This window comes from Rhopilema esculentum, chromosome 16 (genome assembly GCF_057945365.1).
Source record: "Rhopilema esculentum isolate cy_ngs chromosome 16, ASM5794536v1, whole genome shotgun sequence".
Lineage (NCBI taxonomy): Eukaryota > Metazoa > Cnidaria > Scyphozoa > Rhizostomeae > Rhizostomatidae > Rhopilema > Rhopilema esculentum.
The window spans coordinates 11,817,239-11,833,562 of NC_142830.1; the positions used below are offsets into that span (position 1 = coordinate 11,817,239).

The 16,324-nt window shown below is 42.8% G+C and overlaps 1 long non-coding RNA gene and 19 other non-coding genes across 20 annotated transcripts; 1 reads left to right on the forward strand and 19 right to left on the reverse strand.

Annotated features, from left to right (window-relative positions):
- Positions 1-18: 18 nt before the first annotated feature.
- LOC135689340 (5S ribosomal RNA) lies at positions 19-137 on the reverse strand. The gene has a single exon (XR_010516506.1). It is a non-coding gene; the product is annotated as a 5S ribosomal RNA (ribosomal RNA).
- Positions 138-611: 474 nt separating this feature from the next.
- Positions 612-1,891, forward strand: LOC148958308 (uncharacterized). The gene is made up of 2 exons (XR_016144677.1): positions 612-835; positions 1,279-1,891. It is a non-coding gene; the product is annotated as an uncharacterized LOC148958308 (long non-coding RNA).
- Positions 1,892-3,243: 1,352 nt separating this feature from the next.
- Positions 3,244-3,362, reverse strand: LOC135689339 (5S ribosomal RNA). The gene has a single exon (XR_010516505.1). It is a non-coding gene; the product is annotated as a 5S ribosomal RNA (ribosomal RNA).
- A 641-nt stretch (positions 3,363-4,003) lies between these two features.
- On the reverse strand, positions 4,004-4,122 carry LOC135689338 (5S ribosomal RNA). Its single transcript, XR_010516504.1, has one exon. It is a non-coding gene; the product is annotated as a 5S ribosomal RNA (ribosomal RNA).
- Positions 4,123-4,763: 641 nt separating this feature from the next.
- LOC135689337 (5S ribosomal RNA) lies at positions 4,764-4,882 on the reverse strand. Its single transcript, XR_010516503.1, has one exon. It is a non-coding gene; the product is annotated as a 5S ribosomal RNA (ribosomal RNA).
- A 641-nt stretch (positions 4,883-5,523) lies between these two features.
- On the reverse strand, positions 5,524-5,642 carry LOC148958309 (5S ribosomal RNA). Its single transcript, XR_016144800.1, has one exon. It is a non-coding gene; the product is annotated as a 5S ribosomal RNA (ribosomal RNA).
- Positions 5,643-6,283: 641 nt separating this feature from the next.
- Positions 6,284-6,402, reverse strand: LOC148958310 (5S ribosomal RNA). The gene has a single exon (XR_016144801.1). It is a non-coding gene; the product is annotated as a 5S ribosomal RNA (ribosomal RNA).
- A 641-nt stretch (positions 6,403-7,043) lies between these two features.
- LOC148958311 (5S ribosomal RNA) lies at positions 7,044-7,162 on the reverse strand. The gene has a single exon (XR_016144802.1). It is a non-coding gene; the product is annotated as a 5S ribosomal RNA (ribosomal RNA).
- A 641-nt stretch (positions 7,163-7,803) lies between these two features.
- On the reverse strand, positions 7,804-7,922 carry LOC148958312 (5S ribosomal RNA). Its single transcript, XR_016144772.1, has one exon. It is a non-coding gene; the product is annotated as a 5S ribosomal RNA (ribosomal RNA).
- A 641-nt stretch (positions 7,923-8,563) lies between these two features.
- Positions 8,564-8,682, reverse strand: LOC148958313 (5S ribosomal RNA). The gene has a single exon (XR_016144773.1). It is a non-coding gene; the product is annotated as a 5S ribosomal RNA (ribosomal RNA).
- Positions 8,683-9,323: 641 nt separating this feature from the next.
- On the reverse strand, positions 9,324-9,442 carry LOC148958314 (5S ribosomal RNA). Its single transcript, XR_016144804.1, has one exon. It is a non-coding gene; the product is annotated as a 5S ribosomal RNA (ribosomal RNA).
- Positions 9,443-10,083: 641 nt separating this feature from the next.
- Positions 10,084-10,202, reverse strand: LOC148958315 (5S ribosomal RNA). Its single transcript, XR_016144805.1, has one exon. It is a non-coding gene; the product is annotated as a 5S ribosomal RNA (ribosomal RNA).
- A 641-nt stretch (positions 10,203-10,843) lies between these two features.
- Positions 10,844-10,962, reverse strand: LOC148958316 (5S ribosomal RNA). The gene has a single exon (XR_016144806.1). It is a non-coding gene; the product is annotated as a 5S ribosomal RNA (ribosomal RNA).
- Positions 10,963-11,603: 641 nt separating this feature from the next.
- On the reverse strand, positions 11,604-11,722 carry LOC148958317 (5S ribosomal RNA). Its single transcript, XR_016144807.1, has one exon. It is a non-coding gene; the product is annotated as a 5S ribosomal RNA (ribosomal RNA).
- A 641-nt stretch (positions 11,723-12,363) lies between these two features.
- On the reverse strand, positions 12,364-12,482 carry LOC148958318 (5S ribosomal RNA). The gene has a single exon (XR_016144808.1). It is a non-coding gene; the product is annotated as a 5S ribosomal RNA (ribosomal RNA).
- Positions 12,483-13,123: 641 nt separating this feature from the next.
- On the reverse strand, positions 13,124-13,242 carry LOC148958319 (5S ribosomal RNA). The gene has a single exon (XR_016144809.1). It is a non-coding gene; the product is annotated as a 5S ribosomal RNA (ribosomal RNA).
- A 641-nt stretch (positions 13,243-13,883) lies between these two features.
- LOC148958320 (5S ribosomal RNA) lies at positions 13,884-14,002 on the reverse strand. Its single transcript, XR_016144811.1, has one exon. It is a non-coding gene; the product is annotated as a 5S ribosomal RNA (ribosomal RNA).
- Positions 14,003-14,643: 641 nt separating this feature from the next.
- Positions 14,644-14,762, reverse strand: LOC135682918 (5S ribosomal RNA). The gene has a single exon (XR_010515730.1). It is a non-coding gene; the product is annotated as a 5S ribosomal RNA (ribosomal RNA).
- Positions 14,763-15,403: 641 nt separating this feature from the next.
- Positions 15,404-15,522, reverse strand: LOC148958321 (5S ribosomal RNA). The gene has a single exon (XR_016144812.1). It is a non-coding gene; the product is annotated as a 5S ribosomal RNA (ribosomal RNA).
- Positions 15,523-16,163: 641 nt separating this feature from the next.
- Positions 16,164-16,282, reverse strand: LOC148958322 (5S ribosomal RNA). The gene has a single exon (XR_016144813.1). It is a non-coding gene; the product is annotated as a 5S ribosomal RNA (ribosomal RNA).
- Between the last annotated feature and the right edge of the window lie 42 nt (positions 16,283-16,324).

Consider the following 16,324-nt stretch of genomic DNA (forward strand, 5'->3'; position numbering starts at 1 on the left):
AAAAAGAAAAGATGATGAAGCCTACAACACCAGGTGTTCCCAGGCGGTCACCCATCCAGGTACTGACCTGGCCCTACCATGCTTAACTTCGGTGATCGGACGAGAACCGGTGTATTCATGGTGGTATGGCCGTAGGCGAAGGATAGGGTGGAGAAATGGATAGTCTTGCCTTCAGAGTGAGACTTGGTCTTTCCATCCAGCAAAGAATGTGGGCAAAAATGAAGAGAAATCGAACAGGCTGAAATGAAACATGTAGCGAAGCGGTTGATGGACATTTTCCTCTTCCAGCTTAGATCTCCAGCCAGTGATGCTTTAGCTAGCAAGAGCAGAACGGCTTCTTGAAAATATGGCTGACTACATACAATTGCAAGTACAAGTAAAAGTTGGTTAGTTAGTTTTGGTAGGCAGCTAGTGTTTCGTGTTTCGTGAATTCATTTGACCAGTTTGTAATCAGCTAGAACCCTACACGATTGCATCGCAACACGAAGCTGATCTAAACCGAAATCGAATGAAGGATCACATTGACTGATTGGCAATTTGTCCCTGTCAATTTAGCCAATGTGAAAAAGTAGTACCACCTAGAGTAGTTGTTGGTAATTCGTAATTGAGTGAGACCAAAGATACTGGAATAGTGACTGGATAGGAAACTGCGCAGACAACAATAGGCGATTACGTTTATCTTCCAATCGCGTGTTTTGGAAAAGTTGTAGGGTATAGTCATTTCCGGTTTTAGTCTCACGACCAGGACATTCACCGAAAAAAGCAACATCCAAGAATGGATTTCACCTATTTTAATGGCCAAATCGACGAAGAATTACTTGAACTTGTTGTCGAGGTAATGTAGTCCGTTTCTTTGTGTACTTTAAAGGCGCTGCAGCCATTATCTCTGTCTCCGCGAATAAGAATTTAAGTCATGGCCATGTAGGCCCTTCTATCAAACTTCAATATTTCATTTTCTAACGAGTAATTGCAAGAATGCCGATTGAACATAATGTATGTTCGATGAACCAGGGATAATGCTAGTGAAAATGTTGATTTACATTATAATTAGGCCTAGGAAGATACTTGTTTTAAATTAATGATGTTGGCTTTGGCTTGATTTTTCATCGACACGGCAGCAGCACCAGTCAACATATAAACAAATCACGAAACAATAAAATGGAAAGTTTCTCGTCTAATCATGTTTCCCGTTTTTGTTATACTTTTGAGGGTACAGAGCTGTGCACCCCTGTAGCAGGTGTACGTCTGGTTAAATTATTATTGATGTTTTCCTTTTAGGAAACCACTATTAAATTTTGTGATGACAGTCAAATTTTGTTATTCACCAACAAACGAGGAGCAATGCAAAGAAAAGGAAAGTTAAAGAGCCATATCGTAAGAAAAAGGGGGTGACTTTAAAGGAAAAAGAACATGATGCCCCTCAGATTTGTATGAATTCAATCATTAAGGGTGCTTTAGAATCGATGGCCAACAAGACGGTTTTGATGGAATATAATGGAAAGTTCTTCAGAGGCTACTGGAACTTGCAGGACCTGCTGATACAATAGGCTTCCCAAGAGGTCTTTTTAAGAACAAATTGGAAAGCAAAACCAATTATCTGGATTCCATGTGGGAAAATTTCCAGAAAGTATGGAGGATGAAAATGTTAGAACAAATGTGCAAGCCCACTTGAAATGCTCAGCTATCAGGCAAAAGTTAATATTTCTTAAAATACTTCAACAATTGAATATGGATGAAATATGAACTAAACAGCTTGAAATATAGCTAATATTACAAAAATAATTCTAATAGAGAAATATTCATTTTCTGGTCTTTTTAACAATATACAAAACTCGTTATGCCAAAATTGCTGGTATTCTAGTTTTTATTACTGCCCCCTCTATTACTGAAGCATTGAAACACTTTCCTCGCTTTCCAACTAAGAGGAAAGCTACATCTCTTTCTTTTCTTCAGAGGATTTCTCAGAGAGAACAAAATTTGTATCATTCGAAAAGGGGTCCACAGAAACTTTGTTCCGAATATTACCAGTTTTGTCAGCAAGACCTAAGGGTACAGTCTCATCAGAGCTATGTAAAATGACCCAGGGCTGTTTTATTTTGCCAATGCTCTTTTTGAAATCTGCGAAACCTCTTCATTTGTAAAGCACTGGTAAGGGCACCTCTTGAAAAAGTCTTTCAAGCTCACGCCTATGTTTCCCTTGGTTATTTTCATGACTTCTTTTATGTAAGAACTGTGTAGGCAAACTTCCAACAAGGAGGTCTTTTCTTCCAGTCTTTCCTACAAACAACATTATGAAATAATTTATTGTCAATATGAATACAAGATAAAGAAAATTTGAGTTGCCCCCCAACTTTGCTTCTAATTTTGTTAGATATTTTTGTCTCAATGACAGTTGATGATTTTGACACTTTTCTCAGGGGGACTTTCGTCCCATCAGGATCAGACTATTGCCTGCTTTGTTTATTCAACGGTGACACTGTTGATATTCTCAGTCGACCTATCACCAGCAACTGATTGATAGGAGTTGTGGGGGTCGTGACAGCTCCCCCCAATAATAAGTCAAAAATCGATTGAATTCCTAAGTAATATTTATATAACCTATTTCGTAGCCCCCCTACCCCCGAAAGGATTTTTTAATGAGATCTGCATCCAATCTTAATAATAAAACTCTTATAAAATAATAGGCAAAAATAATAATCAATGAAAGAAGTAATGAAAGTTACAGTGACTTACCGATCCTAAAGCAATGTTGATCAAAATGCCTTGCGCAGATGTAGGCCCTCTCTGCGTTGAAACTCCTATCGCATCTTTTTACTTTACACAAAAGCTGCGTTCTCCACTCCTTTTTTCTTTCATTTTTCGTTGAAAACGTAACAAGGGACAAATTAGCTTATCTTGGTAAGTCTACAACAGTTAACTACCGTGCCGAATAGCTGCGAAGCTCGTCATTATCAGTCAAAACCAAACAAACCGGAAATGATCATTCCCTACAAGTTTGAATAAGCAGTGATGCGTAACATGTTCTATTGTCCGCTTCGCAGTTTCCTATCCAGTCACTATTCGAGTATCTTTGGTGAGACGAAAAAGGAACATCTGGTTGCTGTGCTGAGATAAATGTAATGGAATCGAGGCCGACTCGTTAAGAACCTAGAGAGAAAAGCAACTAATGAGAAGAAGAAACAAGGGCAGGCAGATAAAAGACGCATTTTCGACCTTTTTAGGCGAAAAAAGAAAAGATGATGAAGCCTACAACACCAGGTGTTCCCAGGCGGTCACCCATCCAGGTACTGACCTGGCCCTACCATGCTTAACTTCGGTGATCGGACGAGAACCGGTGTATTCATGGTGGTATGGCCGTAGGCGAAGGATAGGGTGGAGAAATGGCTAGTCTTGCCTTCAGAGTGAGACTTGGTCTTTCCATCCAGCAAAGAATGTGGGCAAAAATGAAGAGAAATCGAACAGGCTGAAATGAAACATGTAGCGAAGCGGTTGATGGACATTTTCCTCTTCCAGCTTAGATCTCCAGCCAGTGATGCTTTAGCTAGCAAGAGCAGAACGGCTTCTTGAAAATATGGCTGACTACATACAATTGCAAGTACAAGTAAAAGTTGGTTAGTTAGTTTTGGTAGGCAGCTAGTGTTTCGTGTTTCGTGAATTCATTTGACCAGTTTGTAATCAGCTAGAACCCTACACGATTGCATCGCAACACGAAGCTGATCTAAACCGAAATCGAATGAAGGATCACATTGACTGATTGGCAATTTGTCCCTGTCAATTTAGCCAATGTGAAAAAGTAGTACCACCTAGAGTAGTTGTTGGTAATTCGTAATTGAGTGAGACGAAAAAGGAACATCTGGTTGCTGTGCTGAGATAAATGTAATGGAATCGAGGCCGACTCGTTAAGAACCTAGAGAGAAAAGCAACTAATGAGAAGAAGAAACAAGGGCAGGCAGATAAAAGACGCATTTTCGACCTTTTTAGGCGAAAAAAGAAAAGATGATGAAGCCTACAACACCAGGTGTTCCCAGGCGGTCACCCATCCAGGTACTGACCTGGCCCTACCATGCTTAACTTCGGTGATCGGACGAGAACCGGTGTATTCATGGTGGTATGGCCGTAGGCGAAGGATAGGGTGGAGAAATGGCTAGTCTTGCCTTCAGAGTGAGACTTGGTCTTTCCATCCAGCAAAGAATGTGGGCAAAAATGAAGAGAAATCGAACAGGCTGAAATGAAACATGTAGCGAAGCGGTTGATGGACATTTTCCTCTTCCAGCTTAGATCTCCAGCCAGTGATGCTTTAGCTAGCAAGAGCAGAACGGCTTCTTGAAAATATGGCTGACTACATACAATTGCAAGTACAAGTAAAAGTTGGTTAGTTAGTTTTGGTAGGCAGCTAGTGTTTCGTGTTTCGTGAATTCATTTGACCAGTTTGTAATCAGCTAGAACCCTACACGATTGCATCGCAACACGAAGCTGATCTAAACCGAAATCGAATGAAGGATCACATTGACTGATTGGCAATTTGTCCCTGTCAATTTAGCCAATGTGAAAAAGTAGTACCACCTAGAGTAGTTGTTGGTAATTCGTAATTGAGTGAGACGAAAAAGGAACATCTGGTTGCTGTGCTGAGATAAATGTAATCGAATCGAGGCCGAGTCGTTAAGAACCTAGAGAGAAAAGCAACTAATGAGAAGAAGAAACAAGAGCAGGCAGATAAAAGACGCATTTTCGACCTTTTTAGGCGAAAAAAGAAAAGATGATGAAGCCTACAACACCAGGTGTTCCCAGGCGGTCACCCATCCAGGTACTGACCTGGCCCTACCATGCTTAACTTCGGTGATCGGACGAGAACCGGTGTATTCATGGTGGTATGGCCGTAGGCGAAGGATAGGGTGGAGAAATGGCTAGTCTTGCCTTCAGAGTGAGACTTGGTCTTTCCATCCAGCAAAGAATGTGGGCAAAAATGAAGAGAAATCGAACAGGCTGAAATGAAACATGTAGCGAAGCGGTTGATGGACATTTTCCTCTTCCAGCTTAGATCTCCAGCCAGTGATGCTTTAGCTAGCAAGAGCAGAACGGCTTGTTGAAAATATGGCTGACTACATACAATTGCAAGTACAAGTAAAAGTTGGTTAGTTAGTTTTGGTAGGCAGCTAGTGTTTCGTGTTTCGTGAATTCATTTGACCAGTTTGTAATCAGCTAGAACCCTACACGATTGCATCGCAACACGAAGCTGATCTAAACCGAAATCGAATGAAGGATCACATTGACTGATTGGCAATTTGTCCCTGTCAATTTAGCCAATGTGAAAAAGTAGTACCACCTAGAGTAGTTGTTGGTAATTCGTAATTGAGTGAGACGAAAAAGGAACATCTGGTTGCTGTGCTGAGATAAATGTAATGGAATCGAGGCCGACTCGTTAAGAACCTAGAGAGAAAAGCAACTAATGAGAAGAAGAAACAAGGGCAGGCAGATAAAAGACGCATTTTCGACCTTTTTAGGCGAAAAAAGAAAAGATGATGAAGCCTACAACACCAGGTGTTCCCAGGCGGTCACCCATCCAGGTACTGACCTGGCCCTACCATGCTTAACTTCGGTGATCGGACGAGAACCGGTGTATTCATGGTGGTATGGCCGTAGGCGAAGGATAGGGTGGAGAAATGGCTAGTCTTGCCTTCAGAGTGAGACTTGGTCTTTCCATCCAGCAAAGAATGTGGGCAAAAATGAAGAGAAATCGAACAGGCTGAAATGAAACATGTAGCGAAGCGGTTGATGGACATTTTCCTCTTCCAGCTTAGATCTCCAGCCAGTGATGCTTTAGCTAGCAAGAGCAGAACGGCTTCTTGAAAATATGGCTGACTACATACAATTGCAAGTACAAGTAAAAGTTGGTTAGTTAGTTTTGGTAGGCAGCTAGTGTTTCGTGTTTCGTGAATTCATTTGACCAGTTTGTAATCAGCTAGAACCCTACACGATTGCATCGCAACACGAAGCTGATCTAAACCGAAATCGAATGAAGGATCACATTGACTGATTGGCAATTTGTCCCTGTCAATTTAGCCAATGTGAAAAAGTAGTACCACCTAGAGTAGTTGTTGGTAATTCGTAATTGAGTGAGACGAAAAAGGAACATCTGGTTGCTGTGCTGAGATAAATGTAATCGAATCGAGGCCGAGTCGTTAAGAACCTAGAGAGAAAAGCAACTAATGAGAAGAAGAAACAAGAGCAGGCAGATAAAAGACGCATTTTCGACCTTTTTAGGCGAAAAAAGAAAAGATGATGAAGCCTACAACACCAGGTGTTCCCAGGCGGTCACCCATCCAGGTACTGACCTGGCCCTACCATGCTTAACTTCGGTGATCGGACGAGAACCGGTGTATTCATGGTGGTATGGCCGTAGGCGAAGGATAGGGTGGAGAAATGGCTAGTCTTGCCTTCAGAGTGAGACTTGGTCTTTCCATCCAGCAAAGAATGTGGGCAAAAATGAAGAGAAATCGAACAGGCTGAAATGAAACATGTAGCGAAGCGGTTGATGGACATTTTCCTCTTCCAGCTTAGATCTCCAGCCAGTGATGCTTTAGCTAGCAAGAGCAGAACGGCTTGTTGAAAATATGGCTGACTACATACAATTGCAAGTACAAGTAAAAGTTGGTTAGTTAGTTTTGGTAGGCAGCTAGTGTTTCGTGTTTCGTGAATTCATTTGACCAGTTTGTAATCAGCTAGAACCCTACACGATTGCATCGCAACACGAAGCTGATCTAAACCGAAATCGAATGAAGGATCACATTGACTGATTGGCAATTTGTCCCTGTCAATTTAGCCAATGTGAAAAAGTAGTACCACCTAGAGTAGTTGTTGGTAATTCGTAATTGAGTGAGACGAAAAAGGAACATCTGGTTGCTGTGCTGAGATAAATGTAATGGAATCGAGGCCGACTCGTTAAGAACCTAGAGAGAAAAGCAACTAATGAGAAGAAGAAACAAGAGCAGGCAGATAAAAGACGCATTTTCGACCTTTTTAGGCGAAAAAAGAAAAGATGATGAAGCCTACAACACCAGGTGTTCCCAGGCGGTCACCCATCCAGGTACTGACCTGGCCCTACCATGCTTAACTTCGGTGATCGGACGAGAACCGGTGTATTCATGGTGGTATGGCCGTAGGCGAAGGATAGGGTGGAGAAATGGCTAGTCTTGCCTTCAGAGTGAGACTTGGTCTTTCCATCCAGCAAAGAATGTGGGCAAAAATGAAGAGAAATCGAACAGGCTGAAATGAAACATGTAGCGAAGCGGTTGATGGACATTTTCCTCTTCCAGCTTAGATCTCCAGCCAGTGATGCTTTAGCTAGCAAGAGCAGAACGGCTTCTTGAAAATATGGCTGACTACATACAATTGCAAGTACAAGTAAAAGTTGGTTAGTTAGTTTTGGTAGGCAGCTAGTGTTTCGTGTTTCGTGAATTCATTTGACCAGTTTGTAATCAGCTAGAACCCTACACGATTGCATCGCAACACGAAGCTGATCTAAACCGAAATCGAATGAAGGATCACATTGACTGATTGGCAATTTGTCCCTGTCAATTTAGCCAATGTGAAAAAGTAGTACCACCTAGAGTAGTTGTTGGTAATTCGTAATTGAGTGAGACGAAAAAGGAACATCTGGTTGCTGTGCTGAGATAAATGTAATCGAATCGAGGCCGAGTCGTTAAGAACCTAGAGAGAAAAGCAACTAATGAGAAGAAGAAACAAGAGCAGGCAGATAAAAGACGCATTTTCGACCTTTTTAGGCGAAAAAAGAAAAGATGATGAAGCCTACAACACCAGGTGTTCCCAGGCGGTCACCCATCCAGGTACTGACCTGGCCCTACCATGCTTAACTTCGGTGATCGGACGAGAACCGGTGTATTCATGGTGGTATGGCGGTAGGCGAAGGATAGGGTGGAGAAATGGCTAGTCTTGCCTTCAGAGTGAGACTTGGTCTTTCCATCCAGCAAAGAATGTGGGCAAAAATGAAGAGAAATCGAACAGGCTGAAATGAAACATGTAGCGAAGCGGTTGATGGACATTTTCCTCTTCCAGCTTAGATCTCCAGCCAGTGATGCTTTAGCTAGCAAGAGCAGAACGGCTTGTTGAAAATATGGCTGACTACATACAATTGCAAGTACAAGTAAAAGTTGGTTAGTTAGTTTTGGTAGGCAGCTAGTGTTTCGTGTTTCGTGAATTCATTTGACCAGTTTGTAATCAGCTAGAACCCTACACGATTGCATCGCAACACGAAGCTGATCTAAACCGAAATCGAATGAAGGATCACATTGACTGATTGGCAATTTGTCCCTGTCAATTTAGCCAATGTGAAAAAGTAGTACCACCTAGAGTAGTTGTTGGTAATTCGTAATTGAGTGAGACGAAAAAGGAACATCTGGTTGCTGTGCTGAGATAAATGTAATGGAATCGAGGCCGACTCGTTAAGAACCTAGAGAGAAAAGCAACTAATGAGAAGAAGAAACAAGGGCAGGCAGATAAAAGACGCATTTTCGACCTTTTTAGGCGAAAAAAGAAAAGATGATGAAGCCTACAACACCAGGTGTTCCCAGGCGGTCACCCATCCAGGTACTGACCTGGCCCTACCATGCTTAACTTCGGTGATCGGACGAGAACCGGTGTATTCATGGTGGTATGGCGGTAGGCGAAGGATAGGGTGGAGAAATGGCTAGTCTTGCCTTCAGAGTGAGACTTGGTCTTTCCATCCAGCAAAGAATGTGGGCAAAAATGAAGAGAAATCGAACAGGCTGAAATGAAACATGTAGCGAAGCGGTTGATGGACATTTTCCTCTTCCAGCTTAGATCTCCAGCCAGTGATGCTTTAGCTAGCAAGAGCAGAACGGCTTGTTGAAAATATGGCTGACTACATACAATTGCAAGTACAAGTAAAAGTTGGTTAGTTAGTTTTGGTAGGCAGCTAGTGTTTCGTGTTTCGTGAATTCATTTGACCAGTTTGTAATCAGCTAGAACCCTACACGATTGCATCGCAACACGAAGCTGATCTAAACCGAAATCGAATGAAGGATCACATTGACTGATTGGCAATTTGTCCCTGTCAATTTAGCCAATGTGAAAAAGTAGTACCACCTAGAGTAGTTGTTGGTAATTCGTAATTGAGTGAGACGAAAAAGGAACATCTGGTTGCTGTGCTGAGATAAATGTAATGGAATCGAGGCCGACTCGTTAAGAACCTAGAGAGAAAAGCAACTAATGAGAAGAAGAAACAAGAGCAGGCAGATAAAAGACGCATTTTCGACCTTTTTAGGCGAAAAAAGAAAAGATGATGAAGCCTACAACACCAGGTGTTCCCAGGCGGTCACCCATCCAGGTACTGACCTGGCCCTACCATGCTTAACTTCGGTGATCGGACGAGAACCGGTGTATTCATGGTGGTATGGCCGTAGGCGAAGGATAGGGTGGAGAAATGGCTAGTCTTGCCTTCAGAGTGAGACTTGGTCTTTCCATCCAGCAAAGAATGTGGGCAAAAATGAAGAGAAATCGAACAGGCTGAAATGAAACATGTAGCGAAGCGGTTGATGGACATTTTCCTCTTCCAGCTTAGATCTCCAGCCAGTGATGCTTTAGCTAGCAAGAGCAGAACGGCTTGTTGAAAATATGGCTGACTACATACAATTGCAAGTACAAGTAAAAGTTGGTTAGTTAGTTTTGGTAGGCAGCTAGTGTTTCGTGTTTCGTGAATTCATTTGACCAGTTTGTAATCAGCTAGAACCCTACACGATTGCATCGCAACACGAAGCTGATCTAAACCGAAATCGAATGAAGGATCACATTGACTGATTGGCAATTTGTCCCTGTCAATTTAGCCAATGTGAAAAAGTAGTACCACCTAGAGTAGTTGTTGGTAATTCGTAATTGAGTGAGACGAAAAAGGAACATCTGGTTGCTGTGCTGAGATAAATGTAATCGAATCGAGGCCGAGTCGTTAAGAACCTAGAGAGAAAAGCAACTAATGAGAAGAAGAAACAAGAGCAGGCAGATAAAAGACGCATTTTCGACCTTTTTAGGCGAAAAAAGAAAAGATGATGAAGCCTACAACACCAGGTGTTCCCAGGCGGTCACCCATCCAGGTACTGACCTGGCCCTACCATGCTTAACTTCGGTGATCGGACGAGAACCGGTGTATTCATGGTGGTATGGCCGTAGGCGAAGGATAGGGTGGAGAAATGGCTAGTCTTGCCTTCAGAGTGAGACTTGGTCTTTCCATCCAGCAAAGAATGTGGGCAAAAATGAAGAGAAATCGAACAGGCTGAAATGAAACATGTAGCGAAGCGGTTGATGGACATTTTCCTCTTCCAGCTTAGATCTCCAGCCAGTGATGCTTTAGCTAGCAAGAGCAGAACGGCTTGTTGAAAATATGGCTGACTACATACAATTGCAAGTACAAGTAAAAGTTGGTTAGTTAGTTTTGGTAGGCAGCTAGTGTTTCGTGTTTCGTGAATTCATTTGACCAGTTTGTAATCAGCTAGAACCCTACACGATTGCATCGCAACACGAAGCTGATCTAAACCGAAATCGAATGAAGGATCACATTGACTGATTGGCAATTTGTCCCTGTCAATTTAGCCAATGTGAAAAAGTAGTACCACCTAGAGTAGTTGTTGGTAATTCGTAATTGAGTGAGACGAAAAAGGAACATCTGGTTGCTGTGCTGAGATAAATGTAATGGAATCGAGGCCGACTCGTTAAGAACCTAGAGAGAAAAGCAACTAATGAGAAGAAGAAACAAGAGCAGGCAGATAAAAGACGCATTTTCGACCTTTTTAGGCGAAAAAAGAAAAGATGATGAAGCCTACAACACCAGGTGTTCCCAGGCGGTCACCCATCCAGGTACTGACCTGGCCCTACCATGCTTAACTTCGGTGATCGGACGAGAACCGGTGTATTCATGGTGGTATGGCCGTAGGCGAAGGATAGGGTGGAGAAATGGCTAGTCTTGCCTTCAGAGTGAGACTTGGTCTTTCCATCCAGCAAAGAATGTGGGCAAAAATGAAGAGAAATCGAACAGGCTGAAATGAAACATGTAGCGAAGCGGTTGATGGACATTTTCCTCTTCCAGCTTAGATCTCCAGCCAGTGATGCTTTAGCTAGCAAGAGCAGAACGGCTTGTTGAAAATATGGCTGACTACATACAATTGCAAGTACAAGTAAAAGTTGGTTAGTTAGTTTTGGTAGGCAGCTAGTGTTTCGTGTTTCGTGAATTCATTTGACCAGTTTGTAATCAGCTAGAACCCTACACGATTGCATCGCAACACGAAGCTGATCTAAACCGAAATCGAATGAAGGATCACATTGACTGATTGGCAATTTGTCCCTGTCAATTTAGCCAATGTGAAAAAGTAGTACCACCTAGAGTAGTTGTTGGTAATTCGTAATTGAGTGAGACGAAAAAGGAACATCTGGTTGCTGTGCTGAGATAAATGTAATCGAATCGAGGCCGAGTCGTTAAGAACCTAGAGAGAAAAGCAACTAATGAGAAGAAGAAACAAGAGCAGGCAGATAAAAGACGCATTTTCGACCTTTTTAGGCGAAAAAAGAAAAGATGATGAAGCCTACAACACCAGGTGTTCCCAGGCGGTCACCCATCCAGGTACTGACCTGGCCCTACCATGCTTAACTTCGGTGATCGGACGAGAACCGGTGTATTCATGGTGGTATGGCCGTAGGCGAAGGATAGGGTGGAGAAATGGCTAGTCTTGCCTTCAGAGTGAGACTTGGTCTTTCCATCCAGCAAAGAATGTGGGCAAAAATGAAGAGAAATCGAACAGGCTGAAATGAAACATGTAGCGAAGCGGTTGATGGACATTTTCCTCTTCCAGCTTAGATCTCCAGCCAGTGATGCTTTAGCTAGCAAGAGCAGAACGGCTTCTTGAAAATATGGCTGACTACATACAATTGCAAGTACAAGTAAAAGTTGGTTAGTTAGTTTTGGTAGGCAGCTAGTGTTTCGTGTTTCGTGAATTCATTTGACCAGTTTGTAATCAGCTAGAACCCTACACGATTGCATCGCAACACGAAGCTGATCTAAACCGAAATCGAATGAAGGATCACATTGACTGATTGGCAATTTGTCCCTGTCAATTTAGCCAATGTGAAAAAGTAGTACCACCTAGAGTAGTTGTTGGTAATTCGTAATTGAGTGAGACGAAAAAGGAACATCTGGTTGCTGTGCTGAGATAAATGTAATCGAATCGAGGCCGAGTCGTTAAGAACCTAGAGAGAAAAGCAACTAATGAGAAGAAGAAACAAGAGCAGGCAGATAAAAGACGCATTTTCGACCTTTTTAGGCGAAAAAAGAAAAGATGATGAAGCCTACAACACCAGGTGTTCCCAGGCGGTCACCCATCCAGGTACTGACCTGGCCCTACCATGCTTAACTTCGGTGATCGGACGAGAACCGGTGTATTCATGGTGGTATGGCCGTAGGCGAAGGATAGGGTGGAGAAATGGCTAGTCTTGCCTTCAGAGTGAGACTTGGTCTTTCCATCCAGCAAAGAATGTGGGCAAAAATGAAGAGAAATCGAACAGGCTGAAATGAAACATGTAGCGAAGCGGTTGATGGACATTTTCCTCTTCCAGCTTAGATCTCCAGCCAGTGATGCTTTAGCTAGCAAGAGCAGAACGGCTTCTTGAAAATATGGCTGACTACATACAATTGCAAGTACAAGTAAAAGTTGGTTAGTTAGTTTTGGTAGGCAGCTAGTGTTTCGTGTTTCGTGAATTCATTTGACCAGTTTGTAATCAGCTAGAACCCTACACGATTGCATCGCAACACGAAGCTGATCTAAACCGAAATCGAATGAAGGATCACATTGACTGATTGGCAATTTGTCCCTGTCAATTTAGCCAATGTGAAAAAGTAGTACCACCTAGAGTAGTTGTTGGTAATTCGTAATTGAGTGAGACGAAAAAGGAACATCTGGTTGCTGTGCTGAGATAAATGTAATGGAATCGAGGCCGACTCGTTAAGAACCTAGAGAGAAAAGCAACTAATGAGAAGAAGAAACAAGAGCAGGCAGATAAAAGACGCATTTTCGACCTTTTTAGGCGAAAAAAGAAAAGATGATGAAGCCTACAACACCAGGTGTTCCCAGGCGGTCACCCATCCAGGTACTGACCTGGCCCTACCATGCTTAACTTCGGTGATCGGACGAGAACCGGTGTATTCATGGTGGTATGGCCGTAGGCGAAGGATAGGGTGGAGAAATGGCTAGTCTTGCCTTCAGAGTGAGACTTGGTCTTTCCATCCAGCAAAGAATGTGGGCAAAAATGAAGAGAAATCGAACAGGCTGAAATGAAACATGTAGCGAAGCGGTTGATGGACATTTTCCTCTTCCAGCTTAGATCTCCAGCCAGTGATGCTTTAGCTAGCAAGAGCAGAACGGCTTCTTGAAAATATGGCTGACTACATACAATTGCAAGTACAAGTAAAAGTTGGTTAGTTAGTTTTGGTAGGCAGCTAGTGTTTCGTGTTTCGTGAATTCATTTGACCAGTTTGTAATCAGCTAGAACCCTACACGATTGCATCGCAACACGAAGCTGATCTAAACCGAAATCGAATGAAGGATCACATTGACTGATTGGCAATTTGTCCCTGTCAATTTAGCCAATGTGAAAAAGTAGTACCACCTAGAGTAGTTGTTGGTAATTCGTAATTGAGTGAGACGAAAAAGGAACATCTGGTTGCTGTGCTGAGATAAATGTAATCGAATCGAGGCCGAGTCGTTAAGAACCTAGAGAGAAAAGCAACTAATGAGAAGAAGAAACAAGAGCAGGCAGATAAAAGACGCATTTTCGACCTTTTTAGGCGAAAAAAGAAAAGATGATGAAGCCTACAACACCAGGTGTTCCCAGGCGGTCACCCATCCAGGTACTGACCTGGCCCTACCATGCTTAACTTCGGTGATCGGACGAGAACCGGTGTATTCATGGTGGTATGGCCGTAGGCGAAGGATAGGGTGGAGAAATGGCTAGTCTTGCCTTCAGAGTGAGACTTGGTCTTTCCATCCAGCAAAGAATGTGGGCAAAAATGAAGAGAAATCGAACAGGCTGAAATGAAACATGTAGCGAAGCGGTTGATGGACATTTTCCTCTTCCAGCTTAGATCTCCAGCCAGTGATGCTTTAGCTAGCAAGAGCAGAACGGCTTCTTGAAAATATGGCTGACTACATACAATTGCAAGTACAAGTAAAAGTTGGTTAGTTAGTTTTGGTAGGCAGCTAGTGTTTCGTGTTTCGTGAATTCATTTGACCAGTTTGTAATCAGCTAGAACCCTACACGATTGCATCGCAACACGAAGCTGATCTAAACCGAAATCGAATGAAGGATCACATTGACTGATTGGCAATTTGTCCCTGTCAATTTAGCCAATGTGAAAAAGTAGTACCACCTAGAGTAGTTGTTGGTAATTCGTAATTGAGTGAGACGAAAAAGGAACATCTGGTTGCTGTGCTGAGATAAATGTAATCGAATCGAGGCCGACTCGTTAAGAACCTAGAGAGAAAAGCAACTAATGAGAAGAAGAAACAAGGGCAGGCAGATAAAAGACGCATTTTCGACCTTTTTAGGCGAAAAAAGAAAAGATGATGAAGCCTACAACACCAGGTGTTCCCAGGCGGTCACCCATCCAGGTACTGACCTGGCCCTACCATGCTTAACTTCGGTGATCGGACGAGAACCGGTGTATTCATGGTGGTATGGCCGTAGGCGAAGGATAGGGTGGATAAATGGCTAGTCTTGCCTTCAGAGTGAGACTTGGTCTTTCCATCCAGCAAAGAATGTGGGCAAAAATGAAGAGAAATCGAACAGGCTGAAATGAAACATGTAGCGAAGCGGTTGATGGACATTTTCCTCTTCCAGCTTAGATCTCCAGCCAGTGATGCTTTAGCTAGCAAGAGCAGAACGGCTTGTTGAAAATATGGCTGACTACATACAATTGCAAGTACAAGTAAAAGTTGGTTAGTTAGTTTTGGTAGGCAGCTAGTGTTTCGTGTTTCGTGAATTCATTTGACCAGTTTGTAATCAGCTAGAACCCTACACGATTGCATCGCAACACGAAGCTGATCTAAACCGAAATCGAATGAAGGATCACATTGACTGATTGGCAATTTGTCCCTGTCAATTTAGCCAATGTGAAAAAGTAGTACCACCTAGAGTAGTTGTTGGTAATTCGTAATTGAGTGAGACGAAAAAGGAACATCTGGTTGCTGTGCTGAGATAAATGTAATCGAATCGAGGCCGACTCGTTAAGAACCTAGAGAGAAAAGCAACTAATGAGAAGAAGAAACAAGGGCAGGCAGATAAAAGACGCATTTTCGACCTTTTTAGGCGAAAAAAGAAAAGATGATGAAGCCTACAACACCAGGTGTTCCCAGGCGGTCACCCATCCAGGTACTGACCTGGCCCTACCATGCTTAACTTCGGTGATCGGACGAGAACCGGTGTATTCATGGTGGTATGGCCGTAGGCGAAGGATAGGGTGGATAAATGGCTAGTCTTGCCTTCAGAGTGAGACTTGGTCTTTCCATCCAGCAAAGAATGTGGGCAAAAATGAAGAGAAATCGAACAGGCTGAAATGAAACATGTAGCGAAGCGGTTGATGGACATTTTCCTCTTCCAGCTTAGATCTCCAGCCAGTGATGCTTTAGCTAGCAAGAGCAGAACGGCTTCTTGAAAATATGGCTGACTACATACAATTGCAAGTACAAGTAAAAGTTGGTTAGTTAGTTTTGGTAGGCAGCTAGTGTTTCGTGTTTCGTGAATTCATTTGACCAGTTTGTAATCAGCTAGAACCCTACACGATTGCATCGCAACACGAAGCTGATCTAAACCGAAATCGAATGAAGGATCACATTGACTGATTGGCAATTTGTCCCTGTCAATTTAGCCAATGTGAAAAAGTAGTACCACCTAGAGTAGTTGTTGGTAATTCGTAATTGAGTGAGACGAAAAAGGAACATCTGGTTGCTGTGCTGAGATAAATGTAATGGAATCGAGGCCGACTCGTTAAGAACCTAGAGAGAAAAGCAACTAATGAGAAGAAGAAACAAGAGCAGGCAGATAAAAGACGCATTTTCGACCTTTTTAGGCGAAAAAAGAAAAGATGATGAAGCCTACAACACCAGGTGTTCCCAGGCGGTCACCCATCCAGGTACTGACCTGGCCCTACCATGCTTAACTTCGGTGATCGGACGAGAACCGGTGTATTCATGGTGGTATGGCCGTAGGCGAAGGATAGGGTGGAGAAATGGCTAGTCTTGCCTTCAGAGTG